Source organism: Lemur catta, chromosome 13 (genome assembly GCF_020740605.2).
Source record: "Lemur catta isolate mLemCat1 chromosome 13, mLemCat1.pri, whole genome shotgun sequence".
In the NCBI taxonomy this organism is placed as follows: Eukaryota; Metazoa; Chordata; class Mammalia; order Primates; family Lemuridae; genus Lemur; species Lemur catta.
The window spans coordinates 75,763,617-75,781,236 of NC_059140.1; the positions used below are offsets into that span (position 1 = coordinate 75,763,617).

Sequence of the window (17,620 nt, forward strand, 5' to 3'; positions counted from 1 at the left end):
TAAAAAAGATTGTGGCTTCCATCTTGGGCATTCTTTCTCTCTGATCCCTCACTCTGGGGGAAGCCAGCTGCCAGGTCTCAGGGCATCCCTATGATAGGGTTCATGTGTCTAGGAGCTGAGGGAAGTCTCTGGAAAGCAGCCAGTGAGCAACTGAAGCCCTCAGTCCAAGAACTCACAAGGAACTAAATTCTGCCAGCAGACATGTGAGTGAGCTTGAGAGTGAAGCTTCCTTGCACGGGGCCTTCAGATGAGACCACTGCCCCGTCTGAGAGCTTACAACCTCATAAGATACCCAGCTAAGCTGCACCAGAATTCATGACTCTAGAAACTGTGTGAAATAACAAATGTTTGTTGTTTTACGCCACTAAGTCTCAGGGTAAGTGGTTATTCAATAGTAGATAATATGGAAATTTTCTTAGTCACTACAACTGATCAGTCTCCTAAATCCATAAGGTACTTTTTCTCCACATATTAAGCATTCCAGATTTTTTCAAATGAAAGAATATTTTAACATACTTTTAGAAAATGTTAATCTATCCTAATGCCTACCCTAATGCCTCAGAAGACATTTATTATGGTGATTAGTTGGTACTGTTTTTAAAGGAAAATTCATTGGAAACAAATCATTGCTATTAATTTGGGCATAGTGAATTTTAGCACTGCACATACAAAATCCTTTTTTCAAATACTATATGACCCAGAATATAGGAAGTTTCTGATTTCACATTTTGGGTATGACAGATACATGTGACTGCAGAAATAATACACAACCAGCTAGCTGGTGGCTTCCATTTTATCAACTATAGGAGTTTTCCAAGCAGAGTAGTTGATGTGTGGATGTTGTGAGGTTCCAGCCATGAATTTCACCCAGTTTATATCACGACCTCGGCACATGAACATAACCTCCTTCTAAACGTACTTCACTGATGGTTAATGAATGTGGCTTAAAAATCAACTAATAGATTCAGCTTCAACATTATGACACATAGGCCTTATTTGAATTTCTTTTACATACAGTGGGTGTTATAGCCACCTTGCTAAAAGTTAACAATAGTATTTGCAACAATTGTTACCTGCTAGTCCTTGGTTTAATATCTTATTTTTTTTTTTTTCCATCCTGCTTGAAAATTGACTGCCACAACAATAATCATTCATCAGCTCCTTTGTTCATTCATTCATGCAACAAACTTGTATTATGTACTAATAGTACATAATACAATAGTGCCTAGTACTTACTGTACTAGGCACTCTGCATAGATTATCTTTCATCCCTTTAAAACAATTCTGCAATATAGATATTACTGTGCTTCCCATGTCACAGATAGAAGACCAGTGAACTCAAGTCTGTGTAGGATCAATATTCTCTACTCAGCTTCATAAGAAGTGTAAAGATTATAAGCCAAATTATTGCTAGTCTCCATACTGGCAGTTAGTCATATTGGCATAGCCTTTCTTGTTGGATAATTTATTTATCTCAGGTCCCAAGTAGTTTTCTCCTTGCATGTTTAACAGATATTAATAAGGAGGTCTAATTAATGGCAAACACTGTGTGATTCCAAATGCTGATAGTTGCTAGTGTTGAGTGCATAATAATCTATAGTATGAATTGTTTCATCATTTTTGTTCTAAAACATCTGTGTAAAGAGCTGAAATCTTTGGATCAAGAGGTAGAAGTGTAAATCTATTTTAAAGTATAGTACCTGCTTCTCAAAGATTTAATTCTAAAATTTTTTCTTAAAATTATGATGCTCCCATCATTACAGATGTGTTGGCATTCTCTGGGGGAGGGTAAAAGTTTAGTTGGCACTTTATTTTAAAGTGAATTTTTATAAAGACCTTTATGTAACGAACCAAGATACATAAAAAACCAGCACCAACAATAGCAAAAAAAGTTTTATGACAAAGGCAGAAGAAAAATTCCATAAGACAGTAGGAGGCACAATGGGTAAGAATGTCAACTTGAGTCAGGTGGACCTAGGTTGTCACTTAAAGACATAGCTTTTGTCCAAGTCTCTTTATCTTTTGAAGGCATATTTTATGTGGTACCATAAATTGGTTGTGCTTGCTTCCAAAAGCATTTATGCTACTCATACTTGCTAATGTAATTATGTAATTTAACTAAAATATACCATAAGCTGAACTATGAGCACATAAAGAGCAATATTTCTATGGAGAAGAGGTTGAATGCTTTGAAAAGAGATGATAAAGAAAAGTTGCAGAAAAATTTCTGGGAATCTTAGAAGATTATGGGGTAGCATGAGTGGGTGGTGTAATACTCTAGAAGTCTTTTTCACTCAGATTACTTCCAGTATGTCTTTAAGAGCCTGATCAGCTGGAAAGAAACCTAAACTGATCACTGCAAATGGACTTGTTCTTATAATGTTGACATATTCATGTTTATGAGTTTAGGTGAAACTAATATATTTAAGATATATGTAAATTTTGTCCGTTTTGTCTTACATTTTTGACCAATAATTACAATAGTAATTTTTTCATTGCTACTATATGTGAACTTTGATACAAGGTGATAGCATAACAATAAAGGGCAGCTTAATACAGGTAGTCTTACCAGGTCCAGTTATAAAACTATCCAGGAACCTTACATGATCCAAGGATGTAACCCAAAGTATCAAGAGAAATGGATGAATATCATGTTTGATAACTTTCCGAATCCATTTGTCTCAGATGTGTTCTTTGCTTGGAAGTCTCTGGTATAGGACTGTGGCGGACAGACCCTAACGTGTGACCCCATCCTGTAATACCCACCTCCTAATGTTTATGCCACACATAATTCCCTTGCCTTGAGTGCAGGTAGGATCTGTGACTTGTTTATAACCAATAGAATCTGGCAGAGTTGATGGGATATCACTCCCATGGTTAGGTTGGATTATATGTCTCCATCTTAGACTGGAGTGAGAGATTCTCCTTGCTAACTTGAGGACATAAACGGTCGTGTTGAACAAACTCATGTGGCAGGGTACCGAAGGTGACCTCTAGGAACTGCAGATGGCCTCTATGAGCTGAGGTGACCTCCAGATGACAGCAAGCAAAAAGCTGCCCTCCTCCCCAAGTTATATAGCCACAAGGAAATCTAGTCTGCCAACAAGGTAGGTGAGCATAAAAATGGATTTTGCCCCAGTCGATTCTCCAGATGAGGATGCCACCAGCCAATGCTTTGATTGCAGCCTTCTGAGATCCTGAGCAGAGGTCCCAGCTAAGCCATGCTCAGACTCCTGACCCATGGAAACTGAGAGAGAATGTGTGTTGTTTTAGCCACTGAGTTTGTGTAATTTGTTACACAGCAATAGAAAACTAATACATTGGCAGTTTCATAGCCGTATCTGTTTACTTTTCTGTCCCTTTCACTGGACTGTGAGCTAGTTGAAAGGTAGGAACTGTGTCTTTACTTTTATTCCTGCCTGCCCTTGCTGTTTAGCATGCTTGTCTGACACACAGATGGTCAGAAATCGTGTGTTGAATAAAGAGTCCAGCAAATAAGTGAACAAATGAAGGAAGGAATGAATGAATATAGAACTTTAGCATTCTGTCAAATAGGAAATGTGTTAAGCACAATGACACCTTGCTTTTCCTCTAACATCTCTTGTTTAATCAACAGGCTGAGAAAACGGAAACTACTTCCTTTTCTAAGAAAATCATTTATCTTCATTAAAATGGAGCTCCTGTCCTATTTTCTGGTCATACTGTTTGATTAGCTCCTTCTGGAATATTTTATAGAATTCTCTGTAGTTTTTACTAGCCTACATAATTTTGTGTCATCAGCTACTTCAATGAGCCAGCTACTTTCCAACTAATTATTTCATGTGCTAGGCACCAATTCCTGAGGCACTCCATTAACTCCCTTCTATAAAGGAAATTTGCACAAATTTCCTTTCTCCAAACCAATTTAAATCCACATGAGAACTTGATTTCTCATTCTGTCTTTAGCAATAATAATATATTCAGACTTTTGGATGATCAAAGTACTTTATACCAATTATCTTCTTGATCCATGTAATACTCAGATGTAGACTTGCTATATAATCCCCATTTTTTGGATATGAAAATTGAGGAAGAAATATTTTTAGAGTTACCCTGTAAGTTAATTATTTGTTCAGTGAACAATTTATCAAGCATTGAAAATACAAGGAACACCATATTTAGAAAAAAATGAAAGGAAGACAGACAGATCTGTCTTGACTGCCTTATCAAATTGTAACTTTCTTATAGTGTTATCTGTGGTTTTTCTATTTTCTTTTTTCTACTGGTATTTTCACATACAAAAGCTGGCATAAGCCTCACACCTAGGAAAATGCAAGCCTTCTGTTTGTCTTAGTGTTTCCAGCTTATCCCAACCCTTGTTTATCCAACGGGACTTAGAAAATGCCTTGCTAAGCTCTATTTTATTGCTGCTGAAGAGCTTATGATTTCTTGTGCCTACTATTCAAGATACAAACTTTTCTTTGGCTTTGTTAAAGACCCTGCTGGACACTTCATTCACCTTTTTTTCCCAATCTAATATTCTCTGTTCATTTTTCATTATTTCATAACCAGAAATTCTCTACACAGTTCAAGACAACTAGGGTATTGCCCATTTAAGCCAAATTGCTTTTCTACCTGCTTTTTGTACGTGCCTCCCCCTCAAGCCTACATGACCTCTTGGCTCATGTTTGACACCCAACTTTTCTCCCCTCCTTTGAACGCAGGCACAAAATTCACCTCCCAACTAACTTTAACTTTATCCTGCTCTGATTAGGCCTTAAAGTGTTGGCTCTCATACCCTTGAACTTCTTCCACACATTAACTGCCACGTGAGTTGTAGTTAACTCATGCTGGTTTTGAGCCCAGAGCCTCGTGAAGCGTATGTTAACTCACATATCTCTTCACCTTGGGAGCCATGAGAACTATTTTTCAAGTTGCATATAACTCACGCACAGAAGACAACAACAACAAAATACAAATTTTTCATTAAATTAGAAAAGATCATTTTGTTTTCAATGTTTTTATTCTATTTTCATAATAAAATACTGTGACCCCAAGGAAAAATTTTTTTTCTAGTGTGGCAGTCAAGGTGTTAATTTGCTTGCACTTACATCAGTGGTCCCTGGACCAGCAGCATCAGCACCACGCAGGAACTTATGAGAAACACAAATTCTTGGACTCCAACCCCAAACACATTGAGTCAGAAACACTAAAGGCGGGAACCAGCAAAAATGTTTTAACAAGCCCTCCACATGATTCTGATGCAGTTTAATGTCTGAGAATCCCTGAGTTACCAGTGTGTAGGTAAATAAATAAAAAAATACACATGCGCACACACACATACACATATAGTTACCGGAATAACATATCACTTAAAAAATTAGTTAGATCCCGGTTTCAACTGCAAGCTCGTTTTTTTTTGTTTTGTTTTTTTTGGACAGTAGGAAATGTCATAAAATTTAATTAGTATTATTGTTCTTTTTTAAAATACTCATATCTCATAGACAGCATTTTACACAAATTTTATACTCATTCCATGTTTGGCTGAATGCCACTTGTCTCTTTATCCCATCTTGACTCATTTGACGAAAGGAGTACAAAGAACATAAAATAAGTGTGGCACTTTATTCCTATTAAGTATATATTTGCAGCTCAGATTAAGGGTAGGAAGACCAAAATTAGTTCTGGACACAGAACTCATTGTCATGAGGCTCCATGGGGTTAGACGTCTATAACCCATCTCACGGGGCTCGGGTACTTCTGTAATCACAAGGCTGCAGTCAGACTGAGCTATCTGTACCTCCCAGTAGCATCTCTAAGCTGTAACTTCTGCCTGGAATGTCCTTCCCTGTTCCCTGTCTACCTGGACACCTCCTGTATGTATCATTCAGGGCTCATCTTCAGGAAACTTCTCTGACCCCCATGCCATCATAGTGAGACACCCCTCTCTAGAGTTCCTGGGCTACACTCTATTTACCCTGATCCTGGCACTTAACCACTGTGTTCTGAACACATTTCCGCCTGTGTCTGCTCCAATACACTGTAAGTACCATGAGACCAGGGTTCGCACTGTTGTATTCTAGTGCTTGTCATGCAATTGGTGCCCAACATTTGTGGACTGGGAAAAATGTAAGTGAGTAAGGTTTGGTATTTGATGTAATTAAGTTTTCTGTGCTTCAATTTCCTCAAACAACCAAACATGAATATATTTTATGCTAACAATAAATTTAGTTCAGAATTAGAATGTAATGCTGGTCAAAGGGGTCAGGAAGCCCCTGGGGCTACTTCTGTATCCCTCTTTGATATCTAGTGCACACCGACAGCAACTTTCACTAGCAGGTATATCAGTAATCCAGAAACATCATGCCAGACGTGCAGTAAGCATGAACACACACTTGGCTGTATTTTCAAGCGTAACCTGCAGACCACAGGGCAGTCGGCATGTGGCTGCTTCCCATATGCAACCTGTCCTTCCCATGAGGGACGTTCCCCTGAATGTTCACCACGTGGGACCCTTTAAAATTGGGCAGATGACCAGTCATCATGCTCAACAGAAGAAAAGGTCATTTTCTAGGGACTGATGCTGCCCGGGCACTGGGACAGGCAGGGGTGAAAAAAACAAATGAATGAACAAACAAATACCTTTGGATGATCATCTTCCAGGCCAGGAAGGCCTCATACCATTGCTCAGGATGAGGAACAATTTGTTCGGAACACCAGCAAACACTAGCAACTTGGTCTCCTACAAAAGGAAGACATTCCAAAAATAGCCGCAGCATTTAGGACTCATTTCTGTTCTCCTTCACGGCTCTGGCATGCCGACTGACAGGACATGGGACTGCAGGGAAGCCAGCCTCACAGCAAAGTCATGTTTGCATTGGCTACAGCAGTTTGCGAGCGGTGCCAGAAAACACTGTGTGCTTAGAGCAGCCCCAAGTTTCTCTAGGAGCAGGTCCTTCCTGGGGGAAGATGACCTTCATGTTCTGCGGGCTCCCATCTCTTCCTGGCTTACTCCTGAAAGTCTGAAGATTCTAAATTTGACATTTTTCTTCCTGTATTCCTAAATGAGGATATTCTCCTCGTTTCAGAAACTGCTTATTTTGATGAAATCAGAAGAGATCTTATGCATATATTCATAAATAAATTAAATCTCTCTATGTTGATGGAGAAAAGTTAAAATGAATATTTAAGAGACATCTGGGTAGCAGCCCTCTGTGCAGTTTCTCATCCGTGGAAACTCAGAGGAAGGAGAAAACGTTCAATACCAACAACCACGGCTGAAGACAACCTAATGTTTCAGCCAAATGTTTGGACAAACAGTTGCTGATTACAGAGCAGGTGATGCTCAAGAGAGAAAAGCCAACCTAGGAAACGCCGGCTCGTGGAGAGAGAGCCCTAGGAAGGGGAGGACACTCCTCCCTCTCCGCCCACCTGCCCACTGTCTCAGGGACCCAGGACCCGAACTAACCAGAAATTCAAGGGCACAAGAATGAAGAAGTCATGGCACAAAAGGATGAGTGGTAAGTGTTGGAACCAGTTAAAACAAATATGAATCTAAATAATCGTTTTATCTTTCTGTAAAACAGGGCCATTTTTCTTACATAATGTAAGAAAATGTAATGATTACCTAGATCTGAAACCATAAAGACCAAGTAGTACAGTGAAGATAACAAGATAGTAAAAGGGCACAAAATTCCTTGCCTCAAATTGGACTAACCCAATAAAAAGAACAAAGTCCAAAAATAGATATTAAATGTAGTACCTTAGATATTAAATTTAGATATTAGAATTTAGTATTATAATAAACATCTCAAATGGAGGGATGAATCATTTTCATACTGTTTTAAAAACCATTAACCAACCATTTATTATAAATTAAAATTAGAGTCTTGCCTAACTGTGCTCCTAAATTAATTCTAGATAGCTTAAAGATGTAAATATAAAGAAAGTAAAGTACTACAGAAAAGCTGAGGTGCATGATCTACAGAAGAGCTTTCTAAGCATTATTCCAGTGCAAAATCCCAGGAAGAAAAATGGTAATGGGTAACAGATTGAGTTAACCTTTTTGTGCTTGAGATTTCTCATCTTTAAGATGGGGTCTAATAAAAGAACCTCTCTCATCAGGGTTGTCTGTGTGTGAGCACATATGTGAGTGCAGCTTACATGCATGAGTGCATGAGATAGTGCATGCAAAATACCCAGCATAAGATGGGAAGCCAGGGAATAATAATATTAAGGAAAAAATAAAGGAAGACAGGAGGAAACTGCATGTAATATAGTTATTAACATAGACAGGTACTCACTCCGTATCAGTGGGGGAGAGGAGAGAAACCAGTTTCCAAAGTGGTTGGGAGATCTTTTTTGTCCCACAAAATTAAAATGACTCTGAAATTTACTATAATACAACCTTACTTTTTCTTTTTAAATAACTTTGATAATTTTTCATTCTACTTATTCTAAAATATTATGCATATAGTTTTGGCTCATTTTTAGCAAAATTTCTTATGCAGTAGCATTTTAAAAGGGCTTTGTGTTGGATTTGGCTGAGTTTTCTTTTTTAAAAAATAGCTTTATTGAGATGTAATTTGTATACCATAAATGTCACCTATTTAAAGAATACACTTCAGTAGTTTCTAGTATATTTGCAGAGCTGTGCAACCATTGCCGCATCTATTTTAGAACATTTTTGTCATCTTCCAAAGAAACCCTGTACTCATTAGTCTTCTCCCTACCCCAGTCATCCAGCTATTAATTTTAAATATAGTACTTCCAGTCCTGTGTTTGAATTATAAAGTGTATAGATGTGTATTATAAAAGTATATGGAGGATTCTGGGAAGATGGTGAAGTAGGAAGTACTGGAAATCTGTTAACAATCACTCTGGCAGAATTTGTCTGATATAACTATTTGGGAACTCTGGAGTCTATTGAAGACTCCTAACTTCCAGGGGAAAGGTAGGGCGGTAAATTGTAGTTAATTTCAGTCAATCTCACCTTTTAGCACAGTAGCAGCTACCTGTCCCCCACTCCCACAGTAGCAGGTTGTTCCTGGAGCAACCTACACACAACTTGCAGGGGCTAAGGTGAGCAAAAAGGTCCCTGTCCTCCAAATATTAGGCATCTGTGCTTTGATCTGATTGTTGCTCCTGATCACAGAGATGCAAAAATGGAGGCAGCGACCATTGTTGTTCCACTTCCCCTCAGTGTTGCAAGCCCCTCCCCCTCTTAAATGTTCTAAAATAGATATGGCAATGGTCGTACAACTCTGTAAATACACTAAAAACCATTGAATTGTATTCTTTAAATGAGTGATATTTATGGCATATAAATTATATCTCAATAAAGCTGTTTTAACAAAAAACTCAGCCAAAGTCAACTCTGGCTGAAATAACATCCAAGGGATTTAAAGGGCTGGTGCCTTTTTCTTCCTTTCACTTTTGTCTTTTGTCTCTTCTAGGAACTACACATTGAAGTTTAGGACACTCAATGGCAACCACATATACGGGGTAGATTAAAAATTCACAGCACATGCCCAGAGGAAGATGCAGCCTCAAAAAAGACCTCACAAGGCCTTACATTTACACTTCAAGCTGACTGTTGGCACTGAGGCAGCCTAGAACAGTCAGAAAACCAAACCCAAAACAAGCGAAATTTGGGAAATGGGGAGAATCTGGTTTACAGAGTTACTGTATTGTTAGACCAAATGTGCAATTTTCAAAAAAATAATCACAAGGCATGCAAGGAAACAGGAAAGTATGACCCATTTAAAGAAAAAAATAAACCAACAGAAACTATTCCTAAAAAAGACCTGATGGTGGAACTAATCGACAAAGACTTTTATAAAACTATCTTAAAGATGTTCAAAGAACTAAAAGATGACATAGAAAAGTCAAGAAAACAATGTGTGAACAAAATGTTTCATCAGAGATAGAAAACCTAAAAAGAAATAAAAAAGATATTCTGGAGCTGAAAAGTACAATAACTGAAATGAAAAATTCACTAGAGGGACTCAAAGGCAGATTTGAGCAGGCAGAAGGCAGAACCAGTAACTTGAAGACAGGATAATTGTGTGTGAGGAACTGAAAAAAAAAAAAAAAAAAAAAGATTTAAGAAAAGTGAACAGAGCCTAAAGGACTTGTGGGATACCATCAAGCTGACCAAAAATAACTGTGCTAGTCCAAGAAGAAGAAAAGAGAAAACAGCAAAGAGAATATATGAAGAAATAATATCTAAAAACTCCCCAAATTTGATGAATACATGAATATAAACATCCAAGAAGCATGGATGTAGGATGGACATGGAAGTAGGATGAACTCAAAGAGACCCTCACTAAGAAATAGTATAATCAAACTGCCAAAGGACAAAGAGAATTTTGAAAGTAGTAAGAGAAAAGTGATTCATCACATACAAGGGATCTTCAATGAGATTATCAGCAGATTTCTTATCAGAAATAGAGGCCAGAAGGCAGTGGTGCTAAAACAAAATTTAAAAAAAAACCAAAACCACCTGTCAATTGAGTTCTTGTAAGGATATAGGGAAAAGAAACCAAAATGTTTTCTCCTCTATACTCACCATTTATAGTCAACACAACACAGAATACATCATCTCCGGCCACCAAAATGTGTGGGGATTTCTCTCCACCAGCAACCAATCAATTCTCCAGCAGGCACCAGCTGGGTATCCTCTATTTCAATTCAATTCTGACACTACCTGCCTGGAAAGAACATAAGTTCCCACCAGTTGAGGGCTCAGTCCCACAAGACTGCCCTCCACTTCAGATGCCAGTTGCCAACTAATAGGTTGTCACCTATATTTCCGACCAACTGACTATAAATTGATTTGATTAATTTGCTAGAGTGACTCATAGAACTCAGGGAAATATTTTATTTACTTTTAAATATTTATTATAATATGATGAACAGCCAAATGGAAGAGATGCATAGGATGAGGTATGGGAGAAGGGGTGCAGAGCTCCCATGCCCTCTCTCAGCCCACCACCTTCCACACACCTCTGTGTGTTCAGCTATCCAGAAGCTCCCTGATTGCATTTTGGGGGGGCCTTTATGGAGGTTTCATTCTGTAAGCATGACTGATTAAATCATTAGCCATTAGTGATCAACTAAACCTTCAACCCTCCCCACTTCCCAGGGGTTGGAGGGTGGGGCTGAAATCCCAACCCACTGATCAAGCATTGGCCTTTCAGGTGACTAGCCCCCATCCTGAAGCTATCTAGGGGCCACCAGCCACTATTCATCTTATTAGCATACAAAACACACTCTTATCACTCAGGAGATAACAAGGATTTTAGAAGCTATATGCCTGGAAACAGGGACAAAGACCAAATATTTATTTCACAATATCATAGTTCTATATACAGAAAAACTGTCCTTCAAAATTGAGGGAGAAATCAAGACATCCCAGATAAAAAAAAAAGTTGAGAGAATTTGTTACCAATAGATCTGCCCTGCAAGAAATGCTGAAGGAAGTCCAGCAGGTTGAAATGAAAGGACACTAGACAGTAACTTTAAGCCCTGTGAAGAAATGAAGATCTTAATAAAGGTAATAACATGGACAAGTATAAAAGGTAGTATTATTGTAACAAGAGTGCATAGCTCAACTTTTTGTTTTCTACATGTCTTAAGTAGATGGGGATATAGCTTAAGTGGGGACATAGCTGTTAAAGGAGTAGAGTTTTTGTATATTATTAAACTAGTATAAATTCAGATTAAAGTCTTATAACTTTAGGATGTTAAATGTAATCCCAATGGTAACCTCAAAGAAAATACCTATAGAAAATACACAAAAAGAAATGAGAAAGGAATTAAAACATTATACTACAAAAAAATCACCTAAACACAGAGAAGATATTAATGCAAGAAATAAGGGACAAAAACATATAGAAAACAAATAACAAAATGGCAGAAGTAAGTCCCTCCTTATCAGTAATTACTTTAAATATAAATTGATTAAACCCTCCAATCAAAAGACAGAAACTGACAAAATGGATAAAAAAACAAAAACATGGTCCAAATATATGCTGTCTACAAGTGACTCATTTCAGATGCAAAAACACAAATAGGTTGAAAATGTAATGATGCAAAAAGATATTCCATGTGAATAGTGCAAACTAAACTAAAATCTTAAGGCTCCCCCTACCCCACCAGCTGATTGAATGGACCCCCTGCTGGCCAAGGGGTTATCTTAAAACTAAATTGCCTGCCACGAGGAGGGAGGTCAGATGTGTCTCATCATTCCCCCCTCCCTTCTTGAAGATATCCTTTGTAACTCATTAACTGGCCTAAGGCTATGCAAGACAAACCTGCAGGTCCTCAATTTATACAACAAATATATGTCTGGTGGCTTGTCTCTGATAAATAGACCTCCTTATCTTAAAACATTCAAGCCTTTAGACAAAGCTTCATGCTTTTAACCAATTACAAGTCAAAGAATCTTTAAACCCACCTATAACCTGTAAGCCTCCCCCCGCCCCACCCTTACTTCAAGATGGCCCATCTTTTTGGGCCAAACCAATGTATGCCTTCCATGTATTGATTTATGACTTTACCTGTAACCCCTGTCTCCCTGAAAGGTATAAAACCAAACTGTAACCCAGCCACAGCAAATTTACTTGCTCAAGGCTTCTTGGGTAGGCTCTGGGTCATGGTCCTCAAATTTGGTTCAGAATAAATCTCTTTAAAATTATTTTACAGAGTTTGGCTTCTTTTCCATTGACAATAATAACCAAGGGTGGCTATTCTAATTTCAGACAAAATAAACTTTAAATCAAAACGGTTATAAGAGACAAAGTAGAACATTACAGTAGTCCCCCCTGATTTATGAGAGATATGTTCCAACACCCCCAGTGGAAACCTGAAACCACTATATTTTTTTCAATCTGATAACCAAGATGACTATTAAGTGACTAACAGGTGGGTAGTTTATACAGCATGGATACAAGAAAGAATAGACAAATTGTACTTCATGAAAATTTTAAAAATTTGTACGTCAAAACCACTACCAACAGAGTAAAAAGGCAACCCACAGAATGGGAGAAAATATTTGCAAATTGTGTATCTGATAGGCGATTAATATCCAGACTATATAGAAGACTCCTGAAACTCAACAAGAAACAAACAATCCAATTCAAAAGTGGGCAAGGGACTTGAATAGACAATTCTCCAAGGAAGATAAGCAAAGGGCCAATAATCATATGAAAAGACGCACAACCTCACTGATCATGATGAGGAAATTGAAACCACAACTATAATGAGACTTGGTGTGAGCGTTTTAAGAGTGAGAAATCCATATTAAGTGCTTAGTGCAGCACCAGAACACAGTAAAGGCTCAAAAAATATTGGCTATAATCATGTTGTCAGCATCAACATCTCTGGATGGTAGAACTGGGGATGACTCTCCTATTATACTGGTACTTTGCAAATTCTCTACAGTGAACATGTATTGCTTCTGTGATGAAATAAGAAAACTAAACATTGCTTAAAGCCACCTGGAGGGATGGTGAAGCAAAGTGGAAGTGAGCCAGGCTTCTTTAGCTATAGATGCAGCCCAGCATCTTTCAGGGCGTTACTCCCAGAACTCCTGGCAGGCTTGGACCAGCCCTCCATGCTATGCTACACGTCTCAAGTGGGCCTGTGTCCTTTTGGAAAAAGACAATGCCTCTCTGCCCTGCCACTGCCACAGTCAAACCAGGTCATTGTTGTCTGAGTATCCATGGCCCGAGCCTGCTGTCTGGGCTCTGCCAGCAGTGCTGTCCACTGCCTCAGGGGTTACAATGTGCCATCCAGAAGGCAAAGGGAACACCACTGAGTCTGCTGCCTCACGTCCAGTATATCATAGTGGTCATGACTGTGGGCCTTTGAGTCAGTAGGACACGGGTTTGAAACCATGTTGTATTACTCTCCAAACCCTCTAAACCTCAGCTTCTCTTAACTATAAACTAAGGATAATGACAGCTACCTCCATGACCACAAAGAGATTAACTCAATGCCTTGCATGTTGTAAGAAGCCAAGAGAACTTTAAACCATCATCATGCTTCTTTGTTCATGGCATCCCCATGATGTACACAAAGAATATCATTTTAGGCAGATGGAAAAGCTGATCCACTGAATCTTCAGTAAGTTCCATTGATACCTACTTGAGGACCTACTGTGTGCTGGGCATGGATGGAGCCATTTGGGGTACACCAGTGAAAAAAAGAGAGAAGGATCCCTCCCTTCTTAAATAAGTAAATTATACGTAGCAGCTGAATATATATAATGAGTAAGTGTGCTACAGATGTGAAAAGCGCAAGAGGGAAAAAGGAGAAGAGGGCTGGGTATGCGGGCACAGGAGGTGAAAGTTGTCATTCCCGTGGTGGTTGAGCAGGTGTCACTGGGAAGGTGGGATTGGAGCAGAGGCTGGAAGGAGGAGCTGAAGATCTGGGACGAGCCTTCCAGGCCTCCTGCAGGAGCGAATGGAAGGAATAGCAAGGAGGCCTGAGCGGAGCGAGGAGAGTGGGTATGAGGGGCGTGTAGGCGGGGTGAGCAGAGGATGGGTCCGAGCAGGCTGGGACCAGAGAACACTGGGCCCCAGTGGCCAGTCTAAGAAGGACATGGGCTTAGAGTACTACATGAAAGAAAGGGTTGGAGATTCTGGATTGGAGGAGAACTTGATCTGAGTTAAATGTGTTAAAAGTGATCACTCACCTAAGAGCTTTACACCTGTCCTTTTATTGAAGAACAAAACTGTAACTTCTTCCCCAGCAGCCATCCATAATCTATCTGCCAACCACAACCATTCCACCATGAGAGCCGGTGGAAGTTAACAGCATGCTTAAAACCCACACCTGTTCCTGCTCCCTTTGATAAGGGGCATCCAGGGAATGGCCAAATCCTCCTCTCTTCTTGGACTCACTCCGTTCTGCCCTCCATGTGACAGGGACAAGACCCCAAGCTGGTTCTTCAACCAGCTGAGCAAAGCTTGTGGTCAGAAAGTGTTCTGACAACACAGAGGGCACAGGTCCCATGACAGCGTTGCCTGACAAGCAGTAGAGAGGCCGTCCCAGAATGGAAAAGGGTCTTGGGTTTTCACTGAAGTGTGAAAATGAAACCAACCCTCATTGTTCTGACCTTAATGGACCATAAGCCCCCTACTCCTCCTCCCACATTATTTTCTGGAGAGACTATTTCCTGCTTCCCAAAGTTGGCACAGCGCAGAGCAGCGTGCCCTACTGAGGCAGAGGGGCTGACCCGGGAGCCAGCAGTCCCAGCTTGGGACGCTTTCCCTCACCAGCAGTGACTCATTTCCTCCTCCTTTCACTCACAACCACAGAGCGTCAGCTCTAAAAACATCATCTTTAGGACTTATTCCTTCTGTCACTACACATTCTATGCACATAACGAAATATCACGTGTGCCCCATAAATATATAAAAATATTATGTATATATCAATAAAAAATAAAAATAAATTGAAAGAAAAAGTCATCTTCACTGAATAGGCTGAACCTCTTTGTTTAAACGACGATGACATGGGGCAGACCAGGTGGCTGTGACCGGGAAATGTGCTGTAAATGGAAATTCCACCCCCTTCTGTCTTTTGCACAGGGAAGCTGGCCTTCAGGAAAGGTTGCCATCGTGAACCCAAATTTTCTGTTTTATAACTCCAATGATGAAAAAAGATCAACATACCATTCTAAAAAACCTGGGCCCTGGCCCAATGACAGAAATACAGAATTACAGTTCTCCCAAATAACAGAACTAAATGACAGCCAGTCCTTTCTGAATCTTAACATAATTCCGGATGAAAAAAACAGACTGCCAGGGAAGAACAGTTCCATTGCGATCCCTGGATTTATGGGTAATCATGGTGCTAAATATTTATAAACCCAGGAAAATGCACAGTGTGCCCATCACCCTGTGAAATTGTGCTTGGCACGACATTCAGAAAAATCTAAAGGAATGTTCTAGAAGGCCCGTGTTTAGGGCAGTCGTTTCAACAAAGCCTTTGTTTTATCATTTACAATTTCCTTTTAAACTAGGGTCATCTTTTGAGGCAAAATATGAAGGCATCAAAGATGAAGGGTTTCTCCTTTCTTTTATTTCCCATTTAATCACCAAATATATTTAGTCCTTGTTCAGTTTTATGTATGAGCAAAATGCCAAGACATAGAGAGAATCAAAGCTGGAAGAGGCCTTGGTTTGATGAATACAGATGAAGACAACCTAGCTTTCATTTATATCCACACTAACTACACAGGTATTGCATGGCTGATGTCAAAAATTTTAAATAACGGTAAGAAAAGACCTCAAATCACCCCAAATGCCACTACTCAGAGATATTTACTATTGATTTGGGGGAAATTATATTTTTATTCATCTTTGCTGACATAAATACTGATAATTCTTTTTTTTTTTTCCTTTTCATTGAGATACAGTTCACATTCTGTAAGATGGTTTTTTTTAAAAACTGCATTATTGAAATTTAATTTATGTGCAATGATATCTATTTTGGTCCCCTGTGTTTTCTGGTATTTATAAAGTGAGATAATCCTAAAGACCCCTTATGCCCATCCCTTCCTCTCCCTCCTGCCACTGTCCGATGATGGCCCGTATCATCTGTTCCTGGGCTATTCCTACCTGGTCTCCTCTGCTCAAGTGCCACCCTGCTCTCATCCACTCCCCATACCCCCGATCCTGTGCTCTTCTTTAATTCACAAATCTGACTCATTCCCCACCCGCTCTATTTCATGGTTCCCCCACATGTATCCATGGCCGGAGGCCTGCCTGCCTTGCCCTGCAGGGGCCCGGCAGGTCTAGTCCTGTCTGGCTGCTGCAACACACCAGGCCTTGTGAATTCTCACCCCACAAACTCTAGTGTTCCTTCCAATTTGTCTCCTCTTCTTCCACCACCTTCTCTGATGTTCCAAGCAAACTTACACGTCCCCATTAGGTTCACTTCCTGTGTGTGTGTAAATATTTGCCTCAAGGTTGATCTCCCCACCAGTCTGCAGCTCTTGAAAGGTAGGGATGGGGTCTTTTCAGGTTTGTATCTATAGCTCTCCGCAAGATACGTGACATACAGCAAATATTCTTGTTGAATACGTCAAATACTTGTTGAATACGTTAATCTTTAAGATCACACTGCGTAGCAGGAAGGATGAAAATGTTGTTCCCATTTTTACACACACAGATACTAAAGCACAAGGTGATTCCCTAACTCTTGAGTGACACTGTTGGAATTCACATCCACGCTGTCTAACTCTAAGCTGACAATCGTTTGAGAAGACCAAAGCCACCTAAGTTGTGGCCGGGATGGGGAAACTTAGCTGAACATTCTGGCTCTCTTCCAGAGTTTGAGCTGCTTTTGAACAAGTCATCCTACCAACATTTGAAAATTAAAAGATGGGAATCACAGTAGCTGTCCCTTGTCAACTTGTACGGAGCAATCATTCTAGTGGGGTAACACTGTTAAACATTCCATTCAATGATTTAGGTTCAACACCCAGCCCACCTACCCCTCCAGAGCGCTTCTCTGTCAGCATCTCCCCTAGCTACAGCACACCTCCTGCCACAGGGCACCTCCTGCCACAGCGCACCTCCTGCCACAGCGCATCTCCTGCCACAGCGCATCTCCTGCCACAACACAC

At 39.8% G+C, this 17,620-nt stretch overlaps 1 long non-coding RNA gene across 1 annotated transcript; it reads left to right on the forward strand.

Moving 5' to 3' along the window:
* Nucleotides 1-6,843: 6,843 nt before the first annotated feature.
* LOC123648957 lies at nt 6,844-10,310 on the forward strand. The gene is made up of 2 exons (XR_006738846.1): nt 6,844-7,499; nt 9,435-10,310. It is a non-coding gene; the product is annotated as an uncharacterized LOC123648957 (long non-coding RNA).
* The last annotated feature ends 7,310 nt before the right edge of the window (nt 10,311-17,620 follow it).